The sequence below is a fragment of the Podarcis liolepis genome (assembly GCF_965112155.1).
Source record: "Podarcis liolepis genome assembly, chromosome: 3".
Lineage (NCBI taxonomy): Eukaryota > Metazoa > Chordata > Lepidosauria > Squamata > Lacertidae > Podarcis > Podarcis liolepis.
The window spans coordinates 74026227-74042607 of NC_139557.1; positions in this window are offsets into that span (position 1 = coordinate 74026227).

Sequence of the window (16381 nt, forward strand, 5' to 3'; positions counted from 1 at the left end):
TCCTGACATTCATATACATGATAACAAAAACGGTTTAACCTGCTTGAGCCCCTCCTTCAATTTCCTCTCTCCATCTCCCCTTTTTTAAACTTTATTTTTAATTGAGTGGGTTTACATCTTTTAAAAAGAAAGAAAAGACAAAAAAATACACATCAGATTTTACATTTATTTATTTTAAAGCAATAGCATTAGTATTAATTGTACGGAAAAGAGTAGGGGGAAAATAGACAAGGTCAGCCACGGATGAGGAAAACAAATGGGGAAAATGCTAGTTAAAGACTACTGCCAGATGAATTACTTCATGGGCTTACTATATTTGAGAAACTAGACCTTTGATACATAATGTTGGCAGCATTAAATGCTCAATTTGCAGCTTCAACAACCTCCAGCCATGGACTTCATTGCTAGATTTGCATACTTTAGCCAGCTTTCCATTTTTCTTAGAGGTCATTTTCCATTACCTGTGGCAGAAATGAGAGCAGCCCATAGAAAACAATGAACAATTTTAGCAAAGCTAAAAGAGAAGGCAGGCAAGCTGTTGAAAAATGGTATCTGTTCATTCCATTCTGGAATAACAAGGTTCAAGATAACGCACAACCATGTTGTCTTATGAGGTGTATTGTAGCGTCAGTTACTTGCACTGTATTAATTCTGCAAGTATGCTCCTTTATAGAAATCAAACACTTGTTGCATCATGTAAGGTCCTTTGTAAATGGTTACTATTATTGTTTAATGCTTGTTTTTTCTTAGTATTGTAGATCTTTCTATGTATAATATATTTTTTTATAAAATTAAAAACGGTATACCTAAAATGGCTGACTCACTGAAAAAGCTTTTGCCCGCTGCCTACAAGAGCATCTTGGGTGGTCCTTCCACAGTGGAGGTGTCAGCACTAAAACATAGCTTCTCCCTGCTCACCACCCATCTTACTTCTGTCAGCAAGGAAACATGGAGGAAAGCACTGACTGCTGCCTTAACTATACCCCCCACTGCCCAAATGCTGCCAACAACAAAATACTATTCTAGCTAGAGATTTATCTGCTATTAAGCCATTTGTATTGATAACGGGGATTAATACTTCTGTTCAGATAACCTAGGTACTTGATCCCCCTTATACTAGAGGAGAGAAACCAACAAACACCATGTTCCCTTCATACATGTACACATAAACATAATTTGTCAGTTTCCCTGCCTCCTTAACTGAGAGAGTCTTAGACCAATGTAATGTGTTTTACAAATACATGTCAGTTACATAAATAGCAAACAGGAAACTAGAAAATGGTTAAGCAGCTAGCAGAACTTTTCATGAGCGCTTAAGTTTGTTAGAATGAGCTACATCTATAATAAGTAGATTTTTTAAAAAGGGCTGCTTAATTTTTAAAGATGGCAGACGTCAATCATTTCATACCAGGTTAATTAATCAGGAATAACTACTTCCTGTCTTAAGCAGCCATAACTGCTAGGAGCAGGGCCCAGAGGAGCCCAGAGGAGAGTATAGTTCTAGAGGAAAACAATGGTGGCTACTTTGCATGTTTGGAGATATTTATGGGAACTTGCTTTCCTGTGGCTATGTACCTAGAACTGAGGTCTTGTGAGATTTGCTGTAGCTAATCAGAGAAGTAGTGTTGGATCAGAGCTAGTAGCATTCTGAACAGCAAATTAAGGCCCTTTGCTTGAACAGACAGCATTCTGGTGCAGTTAAGCCAGGATCAAGAGAGAGTAGTGCTTTCCTATGTAACGTGCCCTTTCAAGAATCACCAGTACCAGAGTTCCTTATTCATAAGCCATAGGGTGGGTTACCTGGTGAGAGGGTTCAGTGTGCCATAATAATCGGGGACATTGATCCCAGAGACAAAGAGAGTCTGTGCCACTGGTAGAATTTCCAAGCCAAATGTGTCCTCACCATACTATGTATTTGGTACCAAGAAGTCTAAGGAGATTGAGCAAAGAGTGTGTTTTTTATTTTTTTAAAAAGAAGGCTCTTGGGTGTGAGTGGATTTCTTAAGATTTCATTACAAGTGTAACAGAGACCCCTTCCCCTATTTGCACATTTTTAAAAAGCCTTGCCAGCTGCTTGGAGAGGGGGTAATGTGGATTTTTTGAAATGTGAAAATGGAGGGATTTCCGCCATCTAAAATAAGGCATTCACTAATTCTGTAGTCTTCAGGGACATTTTTAACATACACATCCATGAATCGCTTAAAAAAAAAAATCGGGGCAGAAAGAAAATCCACAAAGGGGGCCCAGAATAATGATGCCTTATAACTTTTTGGATTACTCTCTTCGCTTAGAAGACTGGGGAATGGTTACCTATTTCTTTCTTTTAAACATGCTGTTTAGAGCTTTATGCATAATTCCTTTCCAAAATCACCCCCGTCATCAGCTCCTTTATGATTTTTCAGAGAGAAGCTAGAAATACAATATCATTCTTTTGCCTTATCGCTTGTTTACACAGAAGAACCAAAACCTGAACCCATAACACAAGGCTTAGCAGCTGTGATCCTACTTTTCCAGACAGAGATAAATCCCTCTTCCCCAGACTGAGTCTCATCATCCATCTCCAGGATGATGTTTACCATATTGGCTTTGGAAGAAATTTCTCTCTGCAGTTCTTCAGCATTATCAGATGGCAGATGACCTATTTTCTCATCTCTACCATTTTCCTTCCGCATATACTAACTGCAAGATGAGATGGATAGAAAATTTCTGAAATCTTATGACTGATAATTAACCGCATTAACCAAATTATGTAAAACAAGGAACTGAGCAGATGAGTGCAAAAGCTCAGCTGGATGTTAAGTCTGATGTTCTTATCTCTTGCAATTAGGGGCTTTTTTTTCTGTGTAGTGTGCTGCACAACAGAATCTTCTGGCATGGGTGTGCATCTGGAAGGCAAGTGTGCATCTGGAACAGTCTTGGAAAGCAAAGCTGTTTTTCTTTTTTTAAAAAAAAAAATCATGGATTTAGCTCCCTCATTTGAAACTAGTCCAGGAAAAAGGGGGCTAGGATTCACCTAACTAGCCCCATCAGCAGAAGCTCTGTGTGAGGACTTCTACTAGCACAATGGGGCTTCCTCCATCTCCACCTGCACTATCTAATATTGGTTCAGGGAGTTGATGGCATAACCCCCATAGCAGTTTGTGGGGGAAGGAGAAGGGGCAATTTTTCCACTTGGCAAGCTGCAATGCTTGTGTACAGTGGTACCTTGGGTTACAGATGCTTCAGGTTACAGACGCTTCAGGTTACAGACTCCGCTAACCCAGAAATAGTACCCCGGGTTAAGAAGTTTGCTTCAGGATGAGAACAGAAATTGCGTGGCGGCAGCAGGAGGCTCCATTAGCTAAAGTGGTACCTCAGGTTAAGAACAGTTTCAGGTTAAGAACGGACCTCCAGAAAGAATTAAGTTCTTAACCTGAGGTACCACTATAGATAGAATGGGTAGAAGAGCACAATGCTGAATTTCACCCAAGGTCTTGAAGCTATAATCATGTCCCTACCTTTTTAATGTGTTCAAGAAATCGCATTAAATGTTCCCACCTCTTGGAAGTGCTTCAGACTTAAGAAATGGTCTTGGAAAGAGTTGCTAATGTGATTTCTGGTTTTTCAAATAAGAAACTGAAGTTATGACTTGTAGCGAGTTGATGTGAAAGACAATTTCCTGTCTTTCAGGAAATATTAGCTCATTTGCATTTAACAATGATGGGGAGATTGTGCCAGGTGTGAAAGATGAGTTTTTGTGTGAAACAAAGCTCAAAACACTTAAGCCTGATCCAGAAAGACTTCTAGAATTGAAAGGTATTAATTCTAGAACTGCACATGAGACCAGCAACAAAAGGTTGGCACATGCGGTGCTCCTGATCACTGCTCTAATCAGTCAGCCATGCCATCCTCCACAATGCTCTATCAGCAGTCCATGGCTTCTGAGCATGCTCAGTCCCCGTTGGGCTGTTTTGGGGGAGACTCCTGCTTCTAAAGGTTTTTTCTAAAACCGTTTTTTGGGGGACTTCTGCAACCTCAAGGTTCCCCCAAATCTCTCTCGTATCATTGGTTTTGTTCCAATGATATACTATAAAACACATAAAGCCTAAGCAGCAGAAATGGAAATGGAATTAAAAGTTATTTTTTAAACAGGGAGATCCTGCGTGATGGAAACCACATACATTTGCCTTTGTTTCACATGGTGCATTCTTAAACTGTGGAGTTCGCTGCCACAAGTTATGGCTATGGTAGAAAAAATCATGGCGGTAAAGGTTATCAATGACTGTGAGTCATGATGGCTGTGTATTACTAGAGGCAGTGGGACCAGCGCTCTATATGTGTTCATAGGAACTCTTCTCATTATTATTTATGTATTTCATGGTTGAACTCAAGCTCTAGTTAACCCATAAAAAGAATACTGTGTGGGCTGCTATTGTGAATAGTAGAAACAGGTCTGAGGTGGTGGACATCCATGAAACAAGCAGCTACCTCAAGTACATGGTTGAACTATTTGGGGTGATGAGGTAATTGAAACAGGAGAGTGCAAAAGAAGTAAAACCCAGCAACCATGAAAATCAGACGAAGGAGTGAGGTGGCCAGTGCCTAGCACCCAAATTCAGCACACACTACCTACTCCAGTGCCTGTTGACTGACTTGGAGGTGAGGGTAAGAGCTGCTTGACAATGGAGCAGACTCCCTCAGAAGGTAGTGGCCTCTCCTTCACTGGATGTTTATAAACAGGTTGGGTTTCCGCATTGCAGGGGGTTGGACTAAATGAGCCTTTGGGTCCCTCTAACTCTATTGTTCTGTGATTCTAAGTATGTCTAACATACTTAGAAACAATGTACACCAAAGTAAATGTGCATTTCCTGTGAGCATTTCTTGGTAACAACTTTCATTTATTTCACTGAATACCAAGAAAGAGTCTTAAGGGGGGGATACATATTCTGAGGAAGGAGAAATGAACTGCTGTTAGAATACATAATAAATTTTAAGAAGTGAATTTTGATAATATCTAAAATTATCTAGAGAAATAATAAAAACCATTCCTGTGCCTATTTATTCTGGCATGTCCTACTTCAGGATGATTTTCACTCTTAAGAAGGTGGGACAAGATTAAAGCTTAAAAGTTGTGATCTCATGCACGTTACTTAGGAGTAAGTTCCCTTGAGCTCAGGGGAATGTATATAGTTGTATGCCTCCCCAATCTTCAAGCAGTACAAGACTCCAGGGGTTACAGGCGCTTACCCAGGGTTTGGTTTCCTGAAATGAGGGATAGCAGGGGCTGTGGTGTCATTATGATAGTTTATTTACACATATGTACAACCTGAGCCTCAGTGGCGTAGCAAGGTCAGGTGGTACCCAGTGCATACTTTTGTGTGTGTGTGTGTGTGTCCCCCCCCCCCCATTGAAATTGAAATCTATCAAAGAGAGCCGCGCAGGCAATCACAATGCAGATCCCGCCTTCTCCCCCTCCCTCCCTCCACCCCCCCATCAAAGAAAGCCGCGCAGGCGATGCTGTTGCTGGTCCTGATCCCGCCTTGCCTTGTCAGAGACACGGCTCCTTCTCACCTCCCTCCTCTCCTCTCCCCCCTTAAACCATTGTGTGATCTCTCCCCCCCCCCTCAAACCAGCTGGGCTGCGAAGCTCTCCTAGGCGCCGCTTCTCCTACCCCCCCACCCCCAAACTAGCGCACCTTGGCCCTTAAATGAAAGGCAAAAGCATGCGACCGCAGCCTCTCCCGCCTCCGTGCCCTTCTCGGGAGTCTGCGTCAGCCCCAGAAGGACCCTGTCTTGCCCTGTGAACAGCACAGCTTTGACCCTGGCCACACAGACACACACAGAGCACCTGAGCGAGGGCGGCACATGGACAGGCAAGGAGAGCAGGGTCTGGCCGACTTCTGCCTGGCCACAGAGGTGGGAAGGGGACATGTCGGCATCACGATGCAACTCAACCCCGCTCAGTTCCACTACACAGGCAGCGTCGAGTTCAGCCAGCATTTTTTCACCCCCCTCATGTTGTCTGCATCCCAGGGTGGTCTGCATCCCCCTCATGTTGTCTGCATCCCAGGGTGGTCTGCATCCTCGCACACCCCTTCCTATGCCCCTGCTGACTCTACGATGGAGGGCTCACAGCATTCCAAAGGAGTCTTGCTTCTCTCATAGCCACAGCCTTGGATACCCACAGAAATCAACCATTGCCCTCAAACGTTGCGCGCTCTCTCTCTCTCTCTCTCTCTCTCTCTCTCTCTCTCTCTCTCTCTCTCATCTATCTATCTATCTATCTTGCTGCTTTGCTTCTAGGTCACATCACAATTCCACTCTAAACTCGGGCCTTTTGTCTTTCTAACTGACTGAGGAGAGAGGCCCACCGCAGAAACAGGCCCACCTGTTTGTCCTTTTGCACAGAACTCCTCCCTTTGTTCCCTTAGCGACTCAGAGGGCGATTACCAGGCTGGCCTGGCGCTTGCAGCAGTTGAATCTGTCCTGGATCCAGGAATTAGAAGAGGGGCTCTGGCATACAACCTTACCCCCACCCCCCAACTCATAACAATATTTTGAGCAAGCTAAGTGTGGTCTAGATGCTTCACACACGGCATAAGAATCAAAGTCCCTCTCCGTAGGGCTACGTGCATCCCATCTCTCAGGAGTTTTTTCAAGTTTGAAACAGGAATTGAACCAAGGGTGGGGGATCTGTGGCCCTCCAGAGGTTGCTGGACTGCCATGAACATTGGGAATTGGAGTCCTGAAAACATTGGTGCGGGGGGCACAGGTTCAAATCCCTGTGCCAAGCCAACATTTGATCGCATCATGACTGAAGACATGAAGACACTCTTTAAAATACAGACATTCACGTTGAAAAGGAAATCGGTGTTGATTCAGAACAGGTATCTGCCCTCATTTGAAGTGGAAAGTTGCTGAGAAGCCAGACTCACTTCTGCAGTGGAAAAAAGAGCCACACTCAGCACTGTTTGCAGGCACAAACTTACCTAAGTAAGCTATGAAATAAGATGCGTAGAACACTTGTCGCGTACCAAGCTGTGTATCCTTTGTGCAGAAATGCCAAACTAATTTGTATGTATAAAACTGTTTGCAATTATGCAGATTGTTAAAATAAGTTGTGTGTTTGTGATGAAGGTTAGAAGCAGGGGACAGGAAAAGCTGCTTGCACCTGGGAACCTATTTGGAGCATGCAGAGTTTCATGTGCCTGTTTTCTCTCAGCTTATCTGTTGATTTGCTTTGGTTTGTGGCAGCCAAGAGCTGACACATGGTGAGATTTGGGAAACCGCAGTAACCACACGAGCAAAGTCAATGTTCTTTTTCAAACTGAGACAGAAGAACAAAGACTTCAATGTGTAGGTTTTATTTGCATGTGTAACAGACTTCCAGGCAAGGTGCTTTAGAAAATACCTTATATGTGTTTTCAGCACTTGGAAAACATCTCTCTTTTTCTGCAGATTTTAATAACTACAGCAAAACATATCACACTCAGCAGGTAAGTCCAGCTAACTGCAATAGGCACGATAGAAACTAAAGTTCTTCAGATATTTTCTTGTTGCTGAATATAATGCACTGATATACCATATTTTTTGCTCTATAAGACTCACATTTTCCCTCCTAAAAAGTAAGGGGAAATGTGTGTGCGTCTTATGGAGCAATTGCAGGCTGCGCAGCTATCACAGAAGCCAGAACAGCAAGAGGGATTGCTGCTTTCACTGCGCAGCGATCCCTCTTGCTGTTCTGGCTTCTGAGATTCAGAAATTTTTTTTCTTGTTTTCCTCCTCCAAAAACTAGGTGCGTCTTGTGGTCTGGTGCATCTTATAGAGCGAAAAATACGGTACATATGCAGTGCTTTTTTCTTAAAAAAATGTTTAGGGGTGCTCTCATTTTGACTCAAGAAAATCACCATTTTATAGTTCAAATCGGGGGAAATTAATACAGTAAATGGACAAAGGTACAAGGAGTCATAAAATGTTTAGGGGTATGCGTCCCCCTGCACCCCCCCAGAAAAAAGCACTGTATACACTGTATATGTCTGCTTAATGGGTACCACGACAGTAATTCAGATGAAGAAATAATCAGATTTAATAATATGATTCGCTGGCAATTGCTTGTTCCACAAACTCTTAATTAAAACCTCTTTTAGACTGTAAATCTAAACTTGCTTCCAAGGGCAGTAATTCTTCTGAACACAGGGAGGTTTACTTTCAGGTAAATCTGTATAGGATTGTGCTGTAAATGCATCAAAGGAGGGAACTAACCTGAGAGGCAATGGAGTTGTTAGAGGATAAACATGCAAATGAAATACTCAAACAAAGAAGCAGAGAAGCAAAATTAAGTATTTTAATTTGCCTTCACTGCAGAAGATATCATCCTTCCTTACTAGATTTATTTGGACCAAGCGTAGTCCACAGGAACTGTGGTGTAATGGCTAGTCTATACGTCTTGGGAAGCCAGACTTAAATCCTCACTCGGCTATGAAAATCACTGGATGAATCTTCAGCCCTGTGACCCTTTTTATCCTCACATATACCATCTTGAGCTCTCTGATGGGAAGGCAGAATATAAAAGTAATGGACTAATTCTTTACCATATTTTTTTAAAGATTTTGTTTTACAGGAAGCTATTCATAAATGGAATAAAATAAAAAAGATCAACAGTCCAGGCACTTTAACTTTGGTCCCAGGTAAATGGGTTGAAATGTCTTTTAAGGTTGAAATGTGCTGTGTTTAGGACTTTGTGTTGTGTGCACAGGAAGCCACAACACACACATGCAACCATTCAGACATTACTGGATACACTTATTTTGTTCAACAAGGATATTCGTTTTCATCGGCACCACTCAGCCAATACTTTTCACTTTTCACAGTAAGCTTTCTTGTGTTGCAGCCTTTGGTTTATGCTGAGTTTTTCATTCAGTTCCATGTACTTTTTACACTTAAAAAAACAGCAAGTCATTAAAAAGCCCAAATCTGCATCTTCACTTATTCTATGCCATTTTTGCCCTGGTCCAGCTCTTGACACAGGACACTAGTTGTGCATAACAGCTGATTGCCATGCATGGGGATGTTCGCTCCACAGCTGTATGGGAAGATGCATGCAGTCAGTTCCATGGGACCTGGATGAATGTTGCAGTGTCATAGACTCGTAGAAGCAGAATTGTAGAGTTGGAAGGGATCCCAGGGGTCATCTAGTCCAACCCCCTGCAATACAGGAATCTTGCCCACAGATGTCACTGGGTGGACTCGAACCCCCAACCTTCTGGTTAGCCAGATACACTAACCCATTGCACTACTTGAAGGATGCAATGGATGCATTCTCCAGCCCCTAAGCTGTGGAACTCCCTCCCCACAGAGGTGCATTTGGCACCTTCATTATACAGCTTCCGGTGAATGCTGAAGGCACCCCTTTACCTTGGCTTTTGACACGACCTGTAATTATTATTATTATTATTATTATTATTATTATTATTATTATTATTATTATTATTTATTTGTACCCCACCCATCTGGCTGGGTTTCCCCAACCACTCTGGGCAGCTTCCAACAAAGATTAAAAATACATTAAAATGTCACACATTAAAAACTTCCCTAAACAGGGCTCTAGGACCTTATTCGAGGATTGTGTTTTTTGTCTTTTTAATGTTGTACTTTAATGTTGTGACTTTCCTTGGAACCTTAGGGTGAAGGGTGGGAAATAGATAACAAGAAGAAGAAGAGGAGGAGGAGGAGGAGGAGGAGGAGGAGGAGGAAGAAGAAGAAGTGAAAGCTGCTTCTGTATGTGGATCACCTTGGCTGCACTGGAGGAAAAAGGTTGGTTTAGAAACATGTGCCCCACCCATCTACTTTCCCTTTGCTCAGATTTGCTTTCAACAACTAAAATGCAACTATCTCATAATAAAGCAGCAGAAAACAAACCAATATAAAAAATAAAATCATTATTTATTCATTTATTTAAAAAACACCCCATTATTCATAAAGGGATTTGTGCTAAGCTGTTCACATTCATTAAACAGTAAAAAGTCCGGATTGAATTCAATCAAATCATATTCAAACTGATTGAAATCAATGGACATGTAATCATAGCCATTGATTTCAATAGCTCTAAGTCTGACCTACTTGGATTCAGTCCTCCATGTTATTCCACATATTGAAATTCTGGGAGAACTAACATACACAGAGGCCTATGAAATCAAAGACAGCACAATAGCTAATAATTGTACTTCAAAAAGTTCAAGGAGACACTAATCTAGACTTTGACCAGTTTCTCCATAGGGCTTATTAGACACATACTTTTCCTGTTTCTTTCTTTTTTTAATTTCTCTTTATTAATTTTCATACACACATATACACACATATGTACAGAAAATAAATTCTTCACGGGAAAAAAAACAGTAATAAGAACAACATAACTTAATTATAAGAAAACAAAAAAAAAAAAAAAGAACAAAGACTTTCCCTGTTTCATTTTCCTGTTTCATTTTCCTAATCCACTTCCTTTCTTTGCACAGACTTTCTGTAAATCCAACTGAACTGTCACTGCTATTGCTACAAGTCTTCTCTGGTCAAAAGAAAGACAGAGCACCACAATGAGCGGGGTACGGTATGTCTTTTTCTGCTGAACTCCATTCTCTTCACCACAGAGGGTAAAAGAGGAAGCAATACTATGTTATGTGTACTGAAACCGATGAGGGAGATCAAGCAGAGCTGTCTTGAACTTCAAAGCCAATTCTGTTTCTTCCTCTGTGGCTGCAACCTGTGCATACTTGGTGTGAGACTTGGGGGAATTTTAGATTGTGCACATTCATCCTGATTTGTTTGCAGGAAGATAAGAGAACATTGGCTAGAGGTTGTTGTGTCAAAACCAGCGGCATCTGACACTTTCCATTGCATTTCCCCTCACTTTCCTTAATGCAAAAAGTTTGATCTGTGCAACCTGAATTTGCCTGTGTAAGCGACTGAATCTCACTTGAAAACAGTGACAGTTTGGAAGCCCCCTTAGGCTGCAATCCTAATTCCACTTACCTAGGAGCAAGTCCCATTGAGTTAGGATTGCAATGTAATTCTCATTGAACTTGATAAACATGTATGGAACTGCACTGTAACAATGGAAATGACAGCTTTGCTCGCTCCAGTTCATTGGTCAACTTTTTTCTGGCTCCTTCTGAAATATATATACAGTGGTACCTCGGGTTAAGTACTTAATTCGTTCTGGAGGTCCGTTCTTAACCTGAAACTGTTCTTAACCTGAAGCACCACTTTAGCTAATGGGGCCTCCTGCTGCTGCCGCGCTGCCGAAGCCCGATTTCTGTTCTTATCCTGAAGCAAAGTTCTTAACCTGAAGCACTATTTCTGGTTTAGTGGAGTGTGTAACCTGAAGCGTATGTAACCCGAAGCGTATGTAACCCGAGGTACCACTGTATTTACCACACCTGCAGATTTCCCATTTGCACTGGAGACAAATGCTGGGTGCAAGAAACCACTGGAGATTATGTTTATTTAATATTTTAAGTTTCTTGCTCCTTATCCTGTCCCTAACCAGCTCTCTGAAGCAAGTCTGCCAACTGCATATAACTCAAATTAGGTTGAAATGCCCGTCCTATCTTCCGTACAGGACTTCAGTGAAAAATATTTCACAGAGATGTCCATAATTCCTAAGCGTATTAGGTTGTAACAAACACTGCACAAACAGAATGCACAAGCTCACATAATGGATCTTTCTCTCCCCACCCTCCTTCTCTGTACCTCCAGAAAAGCCCCTCTGGAGTTGAAGTGACTTACCAAACACAGTAGACTGTGCAATCTGGGGCTGCAATGGAAGAGGTGAATTGCCTCAAATTGGCTGGAGGTATCTTGTGCTCAAGTGGAGCAAGATTCCTCCCCACAACCAGAGGAATTCCCCAGTATTTGGTCCACAGTATTCTCCTCTGGGGAAGGGGACTGCAGGGGAGAGAAGCGGAAAGAAAAAATGCATTGTGTGATCTGCCTTCTACTCATGCATCATATGGGGGTGCAACCTATTATATGAAATTCTGTTTATTCCAATACTGTATTATAGACTGCCCAGAAATGTGTTCACTGTTAGGGTTGCCATATGAGCCATGAGCTTTTTTAGGGCAATCACCCCATAGCCCCCCCCCCCTGCCGCTGACTCCAAGATCCTGTGCCAGAGCCTGAACCAGAGCTACCCGTGCACAATTTCTTTTTTAAACCAAAATCCAGGACAAATGGAAAATTCCCCCTGGATGGGCATGTAGGACCCCCAAAAGAGGTCATGTCCAGGAGTTCCTGGATGTATGGCACCCCTAAGTGTGCTAATCTAACTGCTGATTCATTTATGACTTTGTGTGAGTTTATGAAACGTATTTCTCCCTCCTTCCTCTACATGCACACATCCTATAATGTGTGAATATAAAGCTACATGAATAGGGTATGTGGGGAGATGCACTTTAACTGTGTCCTGATGGGTTTTTTTAGGGTGGGGGAAGGGGAAGACTGGGCTATAAGACTGTTACTTTGTGGGAAGGTTTTGAGACCAAACTGTGCGATCACATTTAACCATGTTTGTGGTAATTTATTTTGCTGTGGCTGTGTGATTTTATGAGATTTGCTGAAGCCAATCAGAAGTTAAGCAGTGTTATAACAGAATTGACAACATTCCGAGCGACAAGCTTGCCAGCCCAGGTTCTCTGCTAGAATAGATGGAGTGAGGGAGTGTGTTGAGCCTTGTACAGGAAGTTTTTTTGGGTCATAGTTTGAGACAGACATGTGTGCCATTCTATGTACCTTTCTCTCTCCAGAACAAAGAAATTCTGTCCCTGCCCTAATTTTGGTGATTCTCCATTCCCACTACAGCACATTCTCCCCCCGCTATATTCCAGGCCTTTCCTATGGAGCATGGATTTTCCCCTGCCTCAGAGTGTACATTTAAGAACCAAATAATGGAAGACCAAATGTTTTTACCAAAAGTTTTCCTTACCTAAACCAGAGCTTGCCGAAATGTGAGTTTAACGGAATCCATTGTCCTTTCAGGAAGAATCAACCATCGCAGATTATTCTGATTTGTATGCTGAGATTGCAATGCCATGTGACAAGGATGAAGTCAGAAACTTCACGAAAGCCTTTCTTCCCATTGCTTACTCCCTGATCTGTGTCCTGGGGTTCGTGGGAAATATGTTTGTAGTGATGACATTTGTTTTATATAAGAGGTCTGATTCTATAACTGATGTCTGCCTCTGCAATATGGCTATTGTGGACATATTGTTTGTTCTCACTCTTCCTTTCTGGGCAGTAAACTACGCTCTGGACAACTGGATTTTTGGGGATTTCCTCTGCAAGCTCACCAAAGGTATCTATGCCATTAACTTCAACTGTGGCATGTTGCTCTTGGCCTGCATAAGCATAGACAGGTATGTGGCCATTGTGCAGGCCATAAAGTCATTTAAGCTTCGGGCAAGGTGCCTAGCCCACAGTAAAGCGATCTGTTTGGCGGTCTGGGTCTCCTCTATGTTAATCTCAAGTGCTACTTTCATGTTCAGTGAAAGCTACGCACTTCCAGGCAATGCAACCACATACATTTGTGATCACAAATCCAGTGCAAATTCCAATGTACAACTGAAATTGCTGATATTAAGTTTCCAGCTTTTATTTGGATTTTTTGTCCCTCTGTTGTTCATGGTTTTTTGCTACACCTTCATTGTCAGAACCTTAGTGCAGGCTCAGAATTCCAAAAGAAGCAAAGCTATACGAGTGATTATCTCTATCGTAGTTGTTTTTCTGCTGTGCCAAGTTCCCTACAATATGGTTCTCCTGGTGACAGCAGAATCTATGGGGAAACTGGACAAAGCTTGCCAGAGTGAAAAGCAATTGGCTTACGCAAAATACGTAACGGAAACTCTGGCTTTCCTGCACTGTGGTATGAACCCTGTGCTCTATGCATTCATTGGTGTGAAGTTCAGGAACTACTTTGTGAAAATAATTACAAGCCTGTGCTGTGTGAGACATATGAACTGTGGAACTACACTTGGCTCAAAGATAAGTTCCGATACTGTCCACTCCAGACAGACAAGTGAAGTTTGTGAATGACATAATGGATTATTGTGTATACAACATGGTTATCCTCGGGTAGAATAATTATTCAGGCCTCACACAGATTTGCTGGCTTCTTTATACTGTTCAAATCAGTTCACTTAATACATCATGCCCGTATAAACTTCTGCCACAGAAAACTGGTCAGTTTCAAAGGTAGCTAATAGCTCTTTACACATTTCAAATAAAGCCAGTCTCTCTGTTCCCATAGCGGGACCAGATTTTCGGGTGTTTGCATGCATACCTCTTCTCTTCAGACATACCAGAAAAACACAAGATTGCCATCTTCTGGAAATGCAGGGACTCTTTCTTCCTTTAATGGGTGCAGCTGGCTCCTGTGTTTGTTTTGTTATAGTTCCACTTCAGCTATTGATATTATAAGAATTATCGAAAGTGTACTGTTATGGTTTGCCCCACTGCTTTCTTGAATTGGCTAAGTTGTTAGCAATGGCACCTGTTGACCACTGGGAATAGGCTTTTCTTTTGCTGATTGAAATAGACGTGGTTCTCCTCTCTGGCCCGTAAAAGGGTTTTAGAATTATCATTTTAATTCTTTTTATCATATGTAGTCAAAAATGCAAAAACTAAGGGTAATGAGGGGACAAAAGATAAAGGACCCATTTGAGAAGGTATAGGAAGTTTTTTTTTATTGATTAGTCAAGTGTAAAGGATAATGACTGCCCTCCATCCCTGATATACCAGACTATAGACACTGGGAGTTATTTTCTCTCTTTGTCTTGAAACCCTGTAAAGAAAAATGCTGTAAATGAACTTTAAAGGAGAAAATGTTTAAATTATCAGTATATATAGTCACTGAGGTGCCTTAGACCTGTTAATACTCTTCCTTTGCGCCTGTTTTGTTATGCTTGATTTTCAATTTGTATTTTCAAAAAAGTTGAATAAAGAAATAAATGATAAAAACAAGGTGAAGGGACATCATTTTTAAAGTTTTATCTGATGAATTGATACCTTCACATCAGGGCTGTCTTAAGCATATCCGGTGCTGTGGTGCAAAGATCCCTCTGGCGCACCCCCCCCACACAACTCGAAAAGAAGGGAGGGGGCGGTGGAAAATGTCCTCTGCCTCCCACACCGCCCTGATCCCAGGTGTGGTGGCGGCAATCAAGCAGGAAAACGTGCTGACAGGCATGGTCTCCAGCGTTGGGGCACCCGAGAAGGCAGCCCGGGAAGGCTGCGCACTGCCTTTTGCCAGGAAGCAGGAGGACGACAAGGACCCCATCTTTAGCAAATGGAGAGGCTTGGGAAGGAAGCTGCACACCCACAGTCACTTACAGACTCACTGTTGAGACTGTGTTCATGGAAGACAATCTTACTCAGCTGCGAGTGATCACCAAAGAAGGAGTTCTAGCTTCCCTGCTGGGACGCAGTATGCCTCTGAATATCAGTTACTGGGAATCACAAGGGGGGAGAATGCAGTTTCATTCAGGCAAGGCTAGCCTATTTCCCATAGGCATCTCATTGGCCACTGAGGGAACAGGATCCTGGACCCAACAGGCTTGCGGCCTGATACATTAGGGCTCTTTGTTGTTAAATGCTGATTATATCTTTAAGGGAGTGTGGCGTTTGCCCATTCATTTAGGAAATGTTTGAACAGGTGGGAAAGATAGGGTTAAAAATATAGACCAATAGGAAAGCCGGAGGCGGGGCTTCCCTGTGTATAAAATGGCTTAGCCCGAGGTTTGAGTTAGTTGTTGTTGGTGGGTAGTTGGTTGGTTTTAGTGGGTTGGCTGGTTGGGAAAGGCAGTTGGAGAATCTGTTGGTAGGCAGTTGGTAAGAGAGAGACAGTTAGGGCAGTTGGTTCTTGAGTGAGGGGAGGTAGAAGAGAGAGAGAGAGGAAAATAAGACTAAGAAAGTAAAGAGTAACAATGTTTGCAATGCCGTAAAAGTTTGTTTGTGATTGAAATAAAACACTCTTCTCTATTGAGAACCTGACTGAGGCTGAAGTGATTTTACCGTTGAGGACCTGGTTGGTGGCAGCGGATTAGTGGTGTACGGGTCAATAGTCTGTGAGACGACCAGGAGATCCGTACGAACGCCACAGGGAGGAATAAACAACTACCTCTCACATTATCCTTAATCATTAGCCATTACTGGGTGAGGCTGATGGCAGTTGAAGTCCAGGTAATCCATTTATTTAGCATTCATCATAATTTGCCTGCACAAAACTTACATGGTTGTTAGAATATGTCCTTATATAGGGCATTCATTCTGATTTGTTTACAGGACAGTTGGACAGCAACAAACTTTCATCCTCATTTGCTTGTGGGGTGTTTACATGCTGCCTCATTAATCAT